This window comes from Dendrobates tinctorius, unplaced genomic scaffold (assembly GCF_039654945.1).
Source record: "Dendrobates tinctorius isolate UK_male_01 unplaced genomic scaffold, ASM3965494v1 ptg000019l, whole genome shotgun sequence".
Taxonomy (NCBI): domain Eukaryota; kingdom Metazoa; phylum Chordata; class Amphibia; order Anura; family Dendrobatidae; genus Dendrobates; species Dendrobates tinctorius.
Window position 1 is genome coordinate 33,768,945 of NW_027361687.1, and position 18,038 is coordinate 33,786,982.

Here is an 18,038-nt window from a genome sequence, read left to right on the forward strand (position 1 = left end):
GTACGCACAATTCTAGGCATACTGACAGAATTTGTTATTGATAATGATCTCCATAAGAGGATAGCCATATAAAACCCATCAGTGCCTATATCAGATAGAAACAATTAAAATTGAAGGAAGTTTTTCATATAGTCTCCAAAATTTAAAGAGAATTAGTTGTTCAGATATCCTTCTTTGGTATACGCTTGTTCCCTTCCTCTAGAGCATTGCATTTGGTTCAGTAATTACAAACTTGAGACAATACCAGATAGAGAATAATCTCAACCCCCAAATTCTCTATGTTCCCAGCTATTCAAATTTTTTTTGAGAAAACCAGTAGGGACATCAAGAACATTAAACTAGACGTACATCGCCATAATAATTTGAGTTAAGATGAGAGGTTGGTTTTAAATAAAACTTAACTTTTAATGTAGCTTTAAAAACATATAACAACAAAAAGTGCCATACAAAGTGCTCGTGCTGAAGTGATTATAAAATGATTCAATGCCGCCTGAAATCACCCATATGGAACAATGGGGCACTCGTTATATCATTATAAATTAGGAAGAGTGGTCTATGGCCCCACATATAAATTGTCCTTATATGGTTAATACTATTCTCTAGGCTCTATACCAGTCCATATAGGACATGAATATAAACAGACATATAGACATGTAGAGGGAATCGAGCTTCCCAGCGATGCGCTGATATGTGGAGCCCCCTAGCTGTGAGCAGTATTTGGGTACCGTCATTGAAAACAACGTTATCTGAGATAAGTACATTATGATCTATTCACACTCTAGAGAGGTGATTTGTGGTCAGTAATCTAAAGGAGACTCTATACATTTCCTCTCTGAGGGTGTCTGATGTATGTACAGTGGCTCACTTTTCTGTTTATATTCATGTCCTATATGGACTGGTATAGAGCCTAGAGAATAGTATTAACCATATAAGGACAATTTATATGTGGGGCCATAGACCACTCTTCCTAATTTATAATGATATAACGAGTGCCCCATTGTTCCATATGGGTGATTTCAGGCGGCATTGAATCATTTTATAATCACTTCAGCACGAGCACTTTGTATGGCACTTTTTGTTGTTATATGTTTTTAAAGCTACATTAAAAGTTAAGTTTTATTTAAAACTGGTCCGTACCAATCTGCTACAAAATATACATCCTATCTTTGGTATATACCCCTGCTAATAATTAAGATGAGAGGTTGGCCCTGAATGGTCTGAGGAATTATGATCTCTTTGAGAATAAAGAAGCAGATAAGGGCGGTAAAATCGTCCTTTGGCCCAAAACTATGTATTGCCTGGAGGACAAACGACAATTGAACAATGTCCACCATTACCAGCTTTTACCATCGGAGCCTACTACTATTTTTAAGGGACAATTAGACAAATTGTTACTGAGAGTCCACTCATGTGGAATTATCTATAAGAAAGAACTAGACTTTCTGACCACCAGTCATCCTGTAGTCCCTACTCTATATATGTTACCTAAAGTACACAAGTCTTTAACTACCCCCCCAGGTAGGCCTATAATCTCGGGCTTGGGGGGTTTGTATGAAAAACCTTGCTCTTATCTTGACTATTTTTTTACAGCCGATGGTCCAAGTTTTGGAGTCTTATGTTCGGGATACATCACATCTCATACGCCTACTGGAGACATTGGAGATACCTGATAATGCCATTTTGGCCACTCTTGATGTTGAGGCATTGTATGTAAACATCGAACATAAATTAGGTATGGGGGCTATTTCCTATTTTTTAGAATGTCAATCTACAGGAGATAGGGGCCATGATACCTTTATTTTAGAACTGCTAAGAAAAATTACTTTGTCTTTGACAGGGCCTACTACAAACAGGTCTCTGGGACCGCTATGGGGGACAAGTGTGCACCCTCATACGCCAACCTCTTCTTGGGGTGGTGGGAGGAGACATTTGTATATAAGCTGGATATTTTTTCCAAGTTTGTGATTAACCGCTTCCCGACCGCCCACTGTAGATAAACGTTGGCGCTTGCTGGGCTTTGTGCAGCGCCGACGTTTATCTACTGTCGGCGGTTTTGTGCCCCCCGGGACCCCCACATACCTTATAACGCGGGGATCCAGGTGCACAATGCATGCTGGGACCCCGACGTCATCGAGACCTGATTGGTTCAGGTCCTGATGACGTCAGCGTTACAGCAGCCAATGGGAGCGATCGCTGGGAAAGCTGCTTGTTTCCCGGCGATCTCACTCATTGTAACGCGGCTTCTCCTCTGATCTCACACTGACAGATGATCAGAGGTGAAGCAGCGTTACTGTGTGACTAGATCGCTGCCTGGCACAGCTGATCGCTGCCTGGCACAGCTGTGCCAGGCAGCGATCTTGTCACACAGTAACGCTGCTTCTCCTCTGATCAGCTGTCATTGTGAGATCAGAGGAGAAGTCGCGTTATTATGTGCCAGGTAGCGATCTTGTCACATAGTAAAGCTGCTTCACCTCTGATCATCTGTCAGTGTGAGATCAGAGGAGAAGTGGCGTTACTATGAGTCAGATCGCAGGGCAGCGATCTTGTCACAAAAAGAAAAAAGTAAAGAAAAAAAAGCAGATACACAGGTTAGGGCTAGGGTTAGGGCTAGGGTTAGGGTTAGGGCTAGGGCTGGGATTAAGGTTATGGGTGTGCTGGTGTTAGGTTTGTGGTTAGGGTTATGGTTAGGGCTGAGATTAGGGTTAGGGGTGTGTTGGGGTTAGGGTTGAAATTAGAATTGGGGGTTTCCACTGTTTAGGTACAGTGGGGCAAAAAAGTATTTAGTCAGTCAGCTATAGTGCAAGTTCCACCACTTAAAAAGATGAGAGGCGTCTGTAATTTACATCATAGGTAGACCTCAACTATGGGAGACAAACTGAGAAAAAAAAATCCAGAAAATCACATTGTCTGTTTTTTTTTCATTTTATTTGCATATTATGGTGGAAAATAAGTATTTGGTCAGAAACAAGCAATCAAGATTTCTGGCTCTCACAGACCTGTAACTTCTTCTTTAAGAGTCTCCTCTTTCCTCCACTCATTACCTGTAGTAATGGCACCTGTTTAAACTTGTTATCAGTATAAAAAGACACCTGTGCACACCCTCAAACAGTCTGACTCCAAACTCCACTATGGTGAAGACCAAAGAGCTGTCAAAGGACACCAGAAACAAAATTGTAGCCCTGCACCAGGCTGGGAAGACTGAATCTGCAATAGCCAACCAGCTTGGAGTGAAGAAATCAACTGTGGGAGCAATAATTCGAAAATGGAAGACATATAAGACCACTGATAATCTCCCTCGATCTTGTGCTCCACGCAAAATCCCACCCCGTGGGGTCAGAATGATCACAAGAGCGGTGAGCAAAAATCCCAGAACCACGCGGGGGGACCTAGTGAATGAACTGCAGAGAGCTGGGACCAATGTAACAAGGCCTACCATAAGTAACACACTAAGCAACCATGGACTCAGATCCTGCAGTGCCAGACGTGTCCCACTGCTTAAGCCTGTACATGTCCGGGCCCGTCTGAAGTTTGCTAGAGAGCATTTGGATGATCCAGAGGAGTTTTGGGAGAATGTCCTATGGTCTGATGAAACCAAACTGGAACTGTTTGGTAGAAACACAACTTGTCGTGTTTGGAGGAAAAAGAATACTGAGTTGCATGCATCAAACACCATACCTACTGTAAAGCATGGTGGTGGAAACATCATGCTTTGGGGCTGTTTCTCTGCAAAGGGGCCAGGACGACTGATCCGGGTACATGAAAGAATGAATGGGGCCATGTATCGTGAGATTTTGAGTGCAAACCTCCTTCCATCAGCAAGGGCATTGAATATGAAACGTGGCTGGGTCTTTCAACATGACAATGATCCAAAGCACACCGCCAGGGCAACGAAGGAGTGGCTTCGTAAGAAGCATTTCAAGGTCCTGGAGTGGCCTAGCCAGTCTCCAGATCTCAACCCTATAGAAAACCTTTGGAGGGAGTTGAAAGTCCGTGTTGCCAAGCGAAAAGCCAAAAACATCACTGCTCTAGAGGAGATCTGCATGGAGGAATGGGCCAACATACCAACAACAGTGTGTGGCAACCTTGTGAAGACTTACAGAAAACGTTTGACCTCTGTCATTGCCAACAAAGGATATGTCACAAAGTATTGAGATGAAATTTTGTTTCTGACCAAATACTTATTTTCCACCATAATATGCAAATAAAATAAAAAAAAAACAGACAATGTGATTTTCTGGATTTTTTTTTTCTCAGTTTGTCTCCCATAGTTGAGGTCTACCTATGATGTAAATTACAGACGCCTCTCATCTTTTTAAGTGGTGGAACTTGCACTATTGCTGACTGACTAAATACTTTTTTGCCCCACTGTACATCAGGGGCTCTGTAAATGCAATATGACGCCCGCAGACCATTCCATCAAAGTCTGCATTTCAGAACGTCACTACTTCCCTTCCGAGCCCCACCGTGTGCCCAAACAGTAGTTTTCTCCCACATATGGGGTACCAGCGTACTCAGGACAAATTGGACAACAACTCTTAGGGTCCAATTTCTCCTGTTACCCTTGTGAAAATAAAAATTGGGGGCTAAAAGATCATTTTTGTGGAAAAAAAATAATTTTTTTATTTTCACACCTCTACATTATAAACTTTACTGAAACACTTGGGGGTTCAAAGTGCTCACCACACATCTAGATAAGTTCCTTGGGAGGTCTAGTTTCCAAAATGGGGTCACTTGTGGGGGGTTTCCACTGTTTAGGTACATCAGGGGCTCTGCAAACGCGACATGACACCCGCAGACCATTCCATCAAAGTCTGCATTTCAGAACGTCACTACTTCCCTTCCGAGCCCCACCGTGTGCCCAAACAGTAGTTTTCTTCCACATATGGGGTACCAGTGTACTCAGAACAAATTGGACAACAACTTTTGGGGTCCAATTTCTCCTGTTACCCTTGTGAAAATAAGAAATTGGGGGCTAAAAGATCATTTTATGGAAAAAAAATGATTTTTTATTTTCATGGTTCTACGTTATAAACTTCTGTGAAGCACTTGGGGTTCAAAGTGTTCACGACACATCTAGATAAGTTCTTTAAGGGGTCTAGTTTCCAAAATGGGGTCACTTGTGGGGGGTTTCCACTGTTTAGGTACATCAGGGGCTCTCCAAATGCGACATGGCATCCAATCTCAATTCCAGCCAATTCTGCATTGAAAAAGTCAAATGGCACTCCTTCCGTTCTGAGCTCTGCCGTGTGCTCAAACAGTGGTTTAGCCCCACATTCGAGGTATTGGCGTATTCGGGAGAAATTGCACAAAAAATTTTGTGGTTCATTTTCTCTTTTTACACTTGTGAAAATAAAAAAAATGGTTTTGAAGTAAAATGTTTGTGAAAAAAAGTTAAATGTTTATTTTTTCCTTCCATATTCCATCCATTCATGTGAAGCACCTGAAGGGTTAATAAACTTCTTGAATGTAGTTTTGTGTACTTTGAGAGGTGCGGTTTTTAGAATGGTGTCACTTTTGGGTATTTTCTGTCATATTGACCCCCCAAACTCACTTCAAATGTGAGGTGGTCCCTAAAAAAAATGTTGTTGCAAATTTTGTTGTAAAAATGAGAAATCGCTGGTCAACTTTTAACCCTTATAACTTCCTAAAAAAAAAAATTGTTTCCAAAATTGTGCAGATGTAGAGTAGACATGTGGGAAATGTTATTTATTAACTATTTTGTGCGATATCACTCTCTGATTTAAGGGCATAAAAATTAAAAGTTTGAAAATTGCAAAATTTTCTAAATTTTTGCCAAATTTTGATTTTTTTAACAAATAAGCACAGATCATATCTAAAAGATTTTACCACCATCATGAAGTACAATATGTCATGAGAAAACAATGTCAGAATCAGTAGGATCCGTTGAAGTGTTCTAGAGTTATGACCTCATAAAGTGACACTGGTCAGAATTGAAAAAATTGGCCCGGTCACGAAGGCAAAAACAGGCTCGAGTGCAAGGGGTTAAGTGGCATCAATGTATCGACGACATTGTCATAATTTGGTCCAGTACCCCAGAACAATTGGAGAGCTTTGTTGGGGACTTGAACAAAAAGAGTTGGAATATCAGATTAACATCTTTCATTTCTTCTAGCTCAGTCGATTTTCTGGACCTGAAACTGCAGATTTGCCAAAACCGGATTGTTACGACTCTATTCCGGAAAGATACAACTACAAACAATATGTTGCATTTCGATAGCTTCCATCCAGCGCACTTACGGAAGGGAATCCCTAAAGGGCAATTTTTAAGGCTCAGGAGGAACTGTAGCTGCACTGATGACTTTATCAACGAGTCTCGCCAACTCACCAACAGGTTCTGTGAACGGGTTTATCAAAAAAAAATCGTTTCTGGAGCCTTTACATTCTCAATGAACAAATCTAGGGAGGATGCTCTAAGACCACGGGTAAGAACGATACAAAATAAGATGTCTGATCACCAGGTATAACAATCAATGGAATGATGTATACCAGATCCTTAGGAACAATTGGGGAATTCTTTTGAGTGAACCCAAGTTACGGCCATTTGTTGGCGAACAGCCCAAAATGGTGGCGAGAAGGGCGAAGAACCTCAAAGATTATTTGTCAAACAGTCATTATAAACGCCCAGTTACAAAACTAAGAACAGGCCATGACATTAGAGGCTCTTTTCCATGTGGTGGCTGTTCGGTTTGTCCATGGATAGTTTCTAATCATGATGTTTCATTGCTTCGTCTGCCCTTACAGCTACGGTCGAAGGCGTACTTCAATTGTCGATCCCGTAATCTGGTTTACGCTCTGGTCTGTGGATGTAAGAAAATCTATGTTGGGCAGACGACGCAAGAATTACAGCGCAGAACGCAACAACATCTGTCGAATATTTGCACAGCTAAAACCGACAGGGCCAAAGGTAAACCCATCACCTCTGTGGCTGCCCATTTTTTGGACACCCACGGTGGTTCTCCTGCCTCACTCAGGGTTATGGGTCTGGAGGGGGTACGAGCCAGTATAAGGGGAGGTAATAATACGGATGAATTACTCAGACGGGAAGGCAGATGGATCTATGATTTTGGCTGTCTATCACCGGCTGGTTTGAATGAGGAACTGCTGTACACTGGGTTCCACAGAAGAACGTAGTTTTGCGTTTCTCTGGTTGGCACATGGTGTGCAGCAGCCTCCTATACTTATTCCCCCGCCAGCTCAATTTCCTCCATCACTCCTTTTCTTTCTATGTTCTCTTTCCCCTTCCTTATTTCCCTCATTTTTTCCGTTTTTTCCTTTTTTCTAGGTAAATTCCCTTTGCCAAGATTCAGCATTTGGAGGAGGAGTGGACTGGAGGGTTCCCCTCTTTTTCTTTGGAAGAAATATGTACTACAAACATTACATTTATATATTTTTTGGACTGTGCGTGTATTCCTCTATCTATAGGGATTCGCCTATGATCTTCAAAATGTGGAGCTCTCTATAAACAACTATATCCATATAAGTCCAGTATCTGTTCAGTTAGCTGAATTTATTTATTCTGTGGTATGGGATAGGCTATATGTGGATACGGACATTGTGGTCACTTGGCTCTGTTATAACACTCTTTACAGTATTGGGTCATGAATATTAAACCTGATTATTCTCTATCTGGTATTGTCTCAAGTTTGTAATTACTGAACCAAATGCAATGCTCTAGAGCAGGGGTGGGGAATCTTTTTCTGCCAAGGGCCATTTTGATATTTATACCATCCTTCGGGGGCCGTACAAACTCCGCCCACAAATTACATCCTGACTCTGGCACTGGTGTCAGGATGTAATCTTTCATTGCATGCCCTTCAGTGTTCAGTAGTGAACACTGCATGTGTCTGCCCACAGAGCAAGAAGAAATTAATGAGCTGGTGGCAATCAAAATATAACTCCCTGCCAAAGCACTGTAGTCCCTGAGAATCTGCCCGGGGGCCGTATAAAAGGTCATCGATGTCCGTAAATGGCCCTGGGGCCTGAGGTTCCCCACCCCTGCTCTAGAGGAAGGGAACAAGCGTATACCAAAGAAGGATATCTTAACAACTAATTCTCTTTAAATTTTGGAGACTATATGAAAAACTTCCTTCAATTTTAATTGTTTCTATCTGATATAGGCACTGATGGGTTTTATATGGCTATCCTCTTATGAAGATCATTATCATTAACAAATTCTGTCAGTATGCCTAGAATTGTGTGTACCATAATCATTGCTTAATCAAAAGATTTTTTCCAAGAATATAATCAGTGTTTTTTATTCACATTCATGTGATTCTGTATTTGGCCATTTTGGCCTAATATTGCTGTGATATGGGAATGGGCAATTAACCCGTATAGAACAAAGTGTTATCTGTTCATGCTCTAGGGACTAACTATATACCCAAAAAGGATATTAAAAACTGATCCTCCTCTAAATTTGGAGATTAAGCTTTGTACCTAATGATATATGCCGCTATTAGTAATGAGTCCTGGGGCTTCATATGGTTATCCTCTTAGGAGGATGCCAACAATATGAAGTTCCGTGAATACCTATGTATATAAAAAATGGTGTGTATTATTAATTTCGCACAGTCGAAAAGTTCTTCCTTGGGAGATATAACTGATGGTTGATACTTATACTTGTATGATTCAACACTCAACCTTGATTATTTCAACACTGTGGCATTAGTGAATTAAGTGTTATATGTTCATGCTCGAGGGGTATACTAAAATAAATCAGCCATATCATACCGGCAATAGGCTTTATGATTGTTTGAGTGAGGCGTATTTGCCTATCAGCCAATTTCTGAAAGATAAGAAGTGTGCGTGGTGGTACGGGAATGGGCAATCAGCCCGTATAGAACGAAGTGTTATCTGCTCATGCTCGAGGGACTAACTATATATCTAAGAAGGATATTAAAAACTGATCCTCCTCTAAATATGGAGAGTAAGCTTTTGCCCTTAATGAAATATGTCTCTATTTGGCATAAGAGTTCTGGGGCTTCACACGGCTATCCTCTTAGGAGGATGCCATTAATACAAAGTTCTGCGAATATCTACAAAAAAATGGTGTGTGATACTATCTTGCACATTTGAAGAGATCTTCATTAAGAAATATAATTAGTGGTTTATATTTACACTTGTGTGATTTAATATTTAACCTTTGCTTATTTTAATACTAGGTAGTAGTGTATTAAGTGTTATCTGTTCATGCTTGAGGGGCACATTAAAATAAACCAGCTATATCACACCTGTAATAGGCTTTATGATTGTCTGAATGAGGCTTATTTTGCCTATCAGCGGGTTCCGAAAAATATACAAGGTGGATAGAAATCAATTCTACTCTATGGACCTGCGTAAGCGCTATAAATCTTGAACTTTATATATTGAGCATTTATTAATGTACATTGTGGTACATATGTGAAAACATCATACTGGACGTAAGCCAGGGACATTAATGTAAAAAAGTTCTTTATTTATGCTGGTATTTAAATACTTTATTCATGAGGTTAAATATTTATGTCCTCACACCTTATGTGCAGTAGTTCTGCTACCGGTAACACCGATAAGGTTCTCTTGTGGATATTGCGCATGTCCTTCTTTCCTCTAACTCTCTGTCAATATGCGCACAAAGGTAGTGCATTCCTGCCAGGTAGAAATACACTGCGCATGTTCTTCTCCTCATTTGGAGATTTCTGTTTATATCTTTGATGTCCCTCTGTGGCCTTTGTTTATAGATCTATATACCTCCGTTTATATACCATGCGCGCAAGTGCGTTATATCCCTTTTGGACGGAGGTTCCACTGCGCATGTCCACTTTTTGTCACTCAGGATGTTAGCTGCATTTCATACTATGCGCAAGCGCTGTACAACTCCTGATTCCTTTACATGCCATGCAAGTGATCCCCCAGTGAGTATATATTTGATTTAACATTGTTGTGATGGTGCCCGCTTGCCCCCTTTGAAGGAGTACTGGAAGGGGAACAGTTTGTATGGCATCAGGGACTCCTCTACCGGGTTACAGAGCAGCGCCACACAGGGACGAGCCTCACTATAAAACGACATCTGGTAGTTCCCAAGAAGTATAGGCAAGAGCTACTGCGAATCTCTCATGACATATCCTTGGCCGGGCACCTCAGCGTCAGTCGCACCAGGCATCGTCTGACACAAAACTTCTTTTGGCCGCGGTTAACCTATGATGTTCGTCAGTACTGCCAGACTTGTGACAGTTGCCAACGCATTGGCAAGAGGGGAGATCACTGCAAGGCCAAACTACACCCCCTCCCCATTGTGGAGGAGCCATTTAGCCGAGTAGCGGTCAATCTGATAGGGCCGTTAGCCAAACCCAGTCCGTCAGGGAAAAAGTATATATTGACAGTGGTAGATTATGCCACACGGTATCCAGAGGCGGTTAACATACTGGCAGAGACAGTGGCGGCTATCCTGCTCCAGGTTTTCTCACGGGTTGGATTTCCCCGGGAGGATATTTCGGACCAGGGTACCCAGTTTACAGCAGAGGTGACCAACCAACTGTGGAAGCTGTGCGGCGTAAAGTCCATTAGAAGCGCCCCGTACCACCCGCAAACCAATGGGTTGTGTGAACGTTTTAACGGAACATTACAACAACTCATTGGGACTTTTACCAGGACCTACAGGGACTGGGAGAATTCTTGCCACACCTCCTGTTTGCCTATCGGGAGGTGCCCCAAGAATCCACGGGGTTCTCCCTGTTCGAACTGTTATACGGGAGACGTGTAAGGGGACCCCTCGACTTAGTGCGAGAACACTGGGAAGGGGAGGGAACCATAGAAGGGATACCTATTGTGCCCTATGTGCTGGAATTCCGGGACCGCCTACAGGAGCTGACTCAGGCTGTACGTGGGAACATGCAGGCGGCCCAACGGCACCAGCGCGTATGGTACAATCTGAGGGCCAGAGAACGCACCTTTGAGGTAGGACAGAAGGTCCTGGTGTTAGAAACAACTAGGCAGAACAAGTTCAAAGCTGCATGGCAGGGGCCCTACCAGGTAGTAGGGAAAATAGCCGACACCACCTACAATGTCGCTGATTGTGACGACCCCAGGGTTATCCGCATGTTCCACGTGAATATGCTGAAGCCCTACCGGGAGCGCCCTGAAGAGGTAGTGGCCATCTGTGCACTCGAAGCAGAGGATTTAGCCGGACTCCCCTTGCCTGATGTCTTAGGGGAGAGGACTCAGTCTAAAACATGGGACCAGGTACACTTGGGAGAAAACCTAGGGCCCCGGGAGAGACAGCAGGCGGAAGCATTGTTGAGGCAGCGACAGAGGATGTTTTCAGAGAGACCGGGGTACACCCACCTGGCACAACACAAGGTTGAGACCCAGGATCAGACCCCACTGAGACAACCCCCCTTCCGCATCCCTGAGTCTGTACGAGAAGGGATGCGACAAGAGATACAAGAGATGTTGCGTTTAGGGGTCATTGAAGAGTCAGATAGTCCCTGGGCATCCCCCGTAGTGTTAGTGCCCAAGAAGGATGGGACTACCCGGTTTTGTGTAGACTATCGCAAGTTAAATGAGAAAACGGTGACGGATGCATATCCCATGCCGCATGTGGATGAGTTGTTAGACCGGCTGGCGGGGGCAAAGTATTTGACCACCATCAATCTATGCAAAGGCTATTGGCAGATCCCCTTAAGTCCTGACGCTATTCCCAAGTCTGCATTTGTCACCCCGTTCGGCTTATTCCAGTTTCGAGTTATGCCATTCGGGATGAAGAATGCCCCTGCGACCTTCCAGAGGCTGGCTGACCGGCTTCTGGATGGTCACCAGGACTATGCTTACTGTATGCCTACCTGGATGACATCGCCATCTAGAGCGTGACGTGGGATGAGCATCTAAATCACCTAGAGACCGTATTGGACAGGATCCACAAGGCCGGAATCACCTTGAACCCCCACAAGTGTCACGTGGGCAAAGCAGAGGTTCAGTATTTAGGACATTGGGTGGGAAGTGGGAAACAGCGACCAGAACCAGCCAAGATTGAGGCCATAGCCAAATGGCCCACCCCATGCACTAAAACCCAGGTCATGGCGTTTCTAGGGACAGCAGGGTATTATAGGAAATTTGTCCCCAATTACTGCAGCGTAGCCAAGCCCCTCACTGATCTGACCCGTAAGAACCTCCCCCGCCAGGTAACCTGGACCCCCGAATGTGAGGAAGCCTTCCGCCAGCTAAAGGACGCCCTCACAAATACCCCGGTATTGGCTGCACCCGATCCAAATAAACGTTTCCTGGTTCACACAGACGCTTTTATGTTTGGATTGGGGGCAGTGCTGAGCCAAGTCGGGCCGGATGGTCAAGACCACCCGGTAGCAGAACGGTTTCAAAGTTTTTATGTCCTAGGCAGCATTCTATTAACCGCTGAAACATCCCCGGTGCACTGCAGAGCCCGAATGGCATGTAGTTAAACTCGCAGAGGCCCATTGGTGTCGTAAACGCAGTCTTCTCTTTGTCTGCTTCTGCCAATACCCACTGGTGAGATCCAAGGTAGAGACATAGTTAGAGGATCTCAGTGCCGCTAGTGATTCCTTAATTCTAGGTAACGGGTAGGTGTCCTTGTGTGTAATGCTGTTAATTCGCCTGTAGTCAACACACATTCTCATGGTACCATCTTTCTTTTTAACGAGGACTAATGGAGCTGCCCAGGGGCTACAACTATCTCTGATTACCCCAGCCTCCTTCATCTCTCATAACATACTCTTGGCACATTGATAGTGTTCTGGAGGTACAGGCCGGTACCTCTATTTAACCCCTTTCTGTCATGTGACGTACTATCCCGTCCATGTGCCCTGGGACTTAATTCCCAGGGACGGGATAGTACGTCACAGCGATCAGCGGCGCCCACGTGGTGAGCGCCGCTGATCGCGGTCGGGTGTCAGCTGATAATCACAGCTGACACCCGGCACAATGTGTCAGGGGCGGTCACGGACCGCCCCCGACACGTTAACCCCTTGCACACCGCGATCAAACACGATCACGGTGTACCGGGTGTTAAAGGGAAGCATCGGCAGGGAGGGGGCTCCCTCCGTGCTTCCCTGAGCCCCCCACAGCAGCGCAATGTGCAGCGCTGCTGCGGGGGGCTCCATCCCTGCAGGTCCCCGAATCCAAGATTGCGATGGGGACCTTCGGGGGCCTTCAGGGAGCTGGCTTCCTCATGCTTGCAAAGCGCAGGCAAGGAGGAAGCCTTGTGCAGTGCCTGTGACAGATCGCTGATCTGTCACAGTGATCTGTGATGTGACAGATCAGCGATCTGTCACAAGACAGTGATGTCCCCCCTGGGACAATGTAATAAAGTAAAAAAAAAGTGTAAAAATAATTTTTTAAAAATCGCTAAATAAATTAAAAAAAAAAAAAAAATATTCCCTAATAAATTCATTTTTTGGAAATAAAAAAAACAAAACAATAAAAGTACACATATTTGGTATTGCCGCGTCCGTAACGACCCGCCCTATAAAACTGTCCCATTAGTTAACCCCTTTAGCGAACCCCTTAAAAAATAATAAAAAACGAAGCAAAAAATAATGATTCATTATTATACCGCCGAACAAAAAGTGCATATAAATATGCATGGTACCGCTGAAAACGTCATCTTGTCCCGCAAAAAAACGAGCCGCCATACAGCGTCATCAGTGAAAAAGTAAAAAAGTTATAGCTCGCTGAACAAAACGATGCAAAAATAATTATTTTTTATATAAAATTGTTTTCATTGCATAAAAGCGCCAAAACATAAAAAAGACCTAAATGAGGTATCGCTGTAACCGTACTGACCCGAAGAATAAAACCGCTTTATCAATTTTACCGCACACGGAACGGTGTAAACGCACCCCCCAAAAGAAATTCATGAAACGCTGGTTTTTGTTCATTCTGCGTCCCAAAAATCGGAATAAAAAGCGAGCAAAAGATTTCATGTGCCCGAACATGATACCAATAAAAGCGTCAACTCGTCCCACAAAAAATAAGACCTCACATGACTCACTGGGTCAAAATATGGAAAGATTATAGCTCTCAAAATGTGGTGATGCAAAAACTATTTTTACAATAAAAAGCATCTTTTAGCGTGTGACAGCTGCCAAACATAAAAACCACCATAAATAGTAAATCAAACCCCCTGTTATCATCCCCTTAGTTAGGGGAAAATAATAAAATAAAAAAAATGTATTCATTTCCATTTTCCCATTAGGGTTAGGGCTAGGGTTAGGGCTAGGACTGAGATTATGGTTAGGGGTGTGTTGGGGTTAGGGTTGGAGTTAGAATTGGGGATTTCCACTGTTTGGGCACATCAGGGGCTCTCCAAATGCAACATGGCGTCTGATCTCAATTCCAGCCAATTCTGCGTTGAAAAAGTCAAATGGTGCTCCTTCCCTTCCAAGCTCTGCCATACGCCCAAACAGTGTTTTACCCCCACATATAAGGTATCAGCGTACTCAGGACAAATTGCAAAACAACTTTTGGGGTCCAATTTCTCCTGTTACCCTAGGGAAAATAAACAAATTGGGAACTAAAAGATCATGTTTGTGGAAAAAATATGATTTTTTATTGTATGGCTGTACGTTATAAACTTCTGTGAAGCCCTTGGGGGTTCAAAGTTCTCACCACACATCTAGATAAGTTCATTGGGGGTCTAGTTTCCAAAATGGTGTCATTTGTGGGGGATTTCCACTGTTTTGGTACATCAGGGGTTTTCCAATCGCGACATGGTGTCCGATCTCAATTCCAGCCCAAAAAGTCAAATGGCGCTGCTTCCCTTCTGAACTCTGCCATGCGCTCAAATAGTCGTTTACACCCACATATGGGGTATCAGCGTACTCAGGACAAATTGCACAATAACTTTTATGGTCCTGTTACCCTTGGAAAAATAAGAATTGAGGGTAAAAAGATCATTTTTGTGGGAAAAATATGATTTTTTAATTGTACCGCTGTACGTTATAAACTTCTGTGAAGCCCTTGTTGGTTCAAAGTTCTCACCACATATATAGATAAGTTCCTTGGGGGGGTCTAGTTTCCAAAATGGGGTCACTTGTGGGGGGTTTCCACTGTTTAGGTACATCAGGGGCTCTCCAAATGTGACATGGCGTCCAATCTGAATTCCAGCCAATTTTGCATTGAATAAGTCAAATGGCGCTCCTTCCCTTCTGAGCTCTGCCATGCGCCGAAACAGTGGTACCCCCCACATATCAGGTATCAGCGTACTCAGGACAAACTGCACAATAACTTTTGCAGTCCAATTTCTCCTGTTACCCTTGGTAAAATAAAAAAAAATTGAACCTGAAGTATTTTTTTTGTGAAAAAAAGTTAAATGTTCATTTTTTTAAATATTCAAAAAATTCCTGTGAAGCACCTGAAGGGTTAATACATTTCTTGAATGTGGTTTTGAGCACCTTAAGGGGTGCAGTTTTTAGAATGGTTTCACTTTTGGGTATTTTCTATCATATAGACCCCTCAAAGTGGCTTCAAATGTGATGTGGTCCGTAAGAATAAAATAAGGTTGCAAAAATGAGAAATCGCTGGTCAACTTTTAACCCTTATAACTTCCTAAGAAAAAAAATTTGGGTTCCAAAATTGTGCTGATGTAAGGCCGGTTTCACATTAGCGCTTTTTCAGCGCGCGCACGGCCGGGGGTAGCTCCGCCCCCGAGCCGGCTCTCTGCCCGGCGTGCCCGCCCCTTGCTTGTAGCGCCGCCTACTAGCGGACAGCGGCGCCTGCGATCGGCGCACCCTATCTTTAGCATAGGGTGCGCAGATCGTGCGCAGGCCGTGCGCTAGTTGCGCTTTGACCTGCGCTGCGCACTTTTGACGGTGCGCCGTGCGCGCCAAAATCCGAAAAGTTTGATTTTGGCGCGCACGGCGCATCGTCAAAAGTGCGCAGCGCAGGTCAAAGCGCAACTAGCGCACGGCCTGCGCACGATCTGCGCACCCTATGCTAAAGATAGGGTGCGCCGATCGCAGGCGCCGCTGTCCGCTAGTAGGCGGCGCTACAAGCAAGGGGCGGGCACGCCGGGCAGAGAGCCGGCTCGGGGGCGGAGCTACCCCCGGCCGTGCGCGCGCTGAAAAAGCGCTAATGTGAAACCGGCCTAAAGTAAACATGTGGGAAATGTTACTTATTAAGTTTTTTGTGTGCCGTATCTCTGTGATTTAAGGGCATAAAAATTCAAAGTTTGAAAATTGCGAAATTTTCTAAATTTTCGCCAAATTTCCGTTTTTTTCACAAATAAACGCAAGTTATTTGAATGAAATTTTACCACTAAAATGAAGTACAATATGTCACGAGAAAACAATATCAGAATCACCGGGATCCATGGAAGCGTTTCAGAGTTATTACCTCATAAAGGGAGAGTGGTCAGAATTGTAAAAATTGGCCCGGGAGTTAACGTGCAAACCACACTTGGTAGTGAAAGGGTTAAATGAACCTCTTTCTCCCCACAGTTCAGGATGCGTATTGGTACCCTCCCCTTGCGGACATCAACTACCCCCCAGGCTGTGAGGATGGTGGGCCTGCTATCAGTGTACAGGTTTCTACCAGGGCCTGGCAACCTTGACCCCTGAGGCCTATTGCTGCTCGGCACTAAATTAACATTTCACTCCTAGGAGTTACTGCAATGTGGAATGGATCACTTACTCTGACATTGCTGACTTCTCCACCAGACAGCTCTACCTGTTGTCTCTGCATCAGGACTCTGATCTCTTTTTGCAGGACCCGCTGCTGGCTGGAGCTTGTGGTCTCGGCTATCTGTTGCAACAAAACAATAATTTCTCCAAGACAATTTTCTATTACATTGGTGCCTAAAGAAATCATAGGATGGCATTCTCGCTTGTCAATATCAACTACTTTATAATCAAACCTTGTGACTGCAATTCTGCAATGGGGTCTGGGGCAAGGATACTGCCTCCTGCTGATATGTAATTGCTGGGCGTCCAGAGGGCGCTGTGCCGCTAGAATTTGGTTCACGCAGCACCCGGATGGCTCTATCCTTAAAGTGCGCAAAGTCCAGGTCAGGGTTTTGTAGGGCCAGTGTATGCGCAGCTGTGTGTTTTGGGTGTTAGACAGGAGTCCCTCAATAAACTGCTCCGTTAACAGCTTATCCTCGTCTTGCACGCTGTCAGGGGCAACCTGCATCATGGTCTGTAACCCCTCCTGAAGGTTAAGGACATAGTCCCCTATACTGTCCTGCACTTTCTACTTGCATCCAAAGAATCTCATTTTTATTTCTGCTGTAGTGCGGGTTTAAAAAGGTGTCTCAGCTTGGCCAAGATTTGCTTGACAGTACCTTTATCAGAGTCTGGCCAGGACTTTACTTCCCTCTGGGCCGCACCAGTTAACTGGCCATTGAGGATGCTGATTTTTTGACTCTAAGACAGGAGGTACACTTCAAACAAACTACATAGTCTCTCCTTGAAATTGCTCATGGTATGCGACTCCCCTGAGTACTGCGGTAACCAGGCCGCTCCCGGTATGTGCGGCATTGATAGGGGCATTATTGCGGCTGGCACCACCGGGCTTGCGGCTGCTTCCGCCGCTGGATCTCCATCCGGGTTGGACATTTTCTTCCCTCCTTGTGAACTTCAGCCAGGCTCTGTTTATCATTACCGTGGTCAGTGGCTGCTCCGCAGGCGGGATGGAACCTGCTTTTACCCCCCGTTCACCACAGAGCACGGGTCCAGCTTTACTTCTTGCTCTCTCCTCTGGTTCCACCAACGACAACACGCCCCTCTCTTCCCGCACGCCGTGTGATTCAGCAAAGGCGGCAATGTTATAATTCAACAAAGTCTCTGGCACACAGTAACCAGCAGTGCCGGGCCACGAAATCCTGTTCGTGACGCCAAAATGGAGCGCCCCACTGGGCCGTGGGGTACTCAGCACTGGGCTGATCCTTCAGGGAATGTCGCGGCGGCAATGACTCAGTCTGTGGCCCTTGGCGTCGATTAAAATAAACGAGGAAGAATGTTTGTAGGGTATTAATTTGTGACGCCACCCATGGTGTTCGGCAATAAGGGGAT

The 18,038-nt window shown here is 44.4% G+C and overlaps 1 long non-coding RNA gene across 1 annotated transcript; it reads left to right on the forward strand.

The window, feature by feature from the left end:
- The first annotated feature begins 6,138 nt into the window (after positions 1 to 6,138).
- On the forward strand, positions 6,139 to 7,512 carry LOC141082696 (uncharacterized). Its single transcript, XR_012230552.1, has 3 exons — positions 6,139 to 6,443; positions 6,763 to 6,925; positions 7,304 to 7,512. It is a non-coding gene; the product is annotated as an uncharacterized lncRNA (long non-coding RNA).
- The last annotated feature ends 10,526 nt before the right edge of the window (positions 7,513 to 18,038 follow it).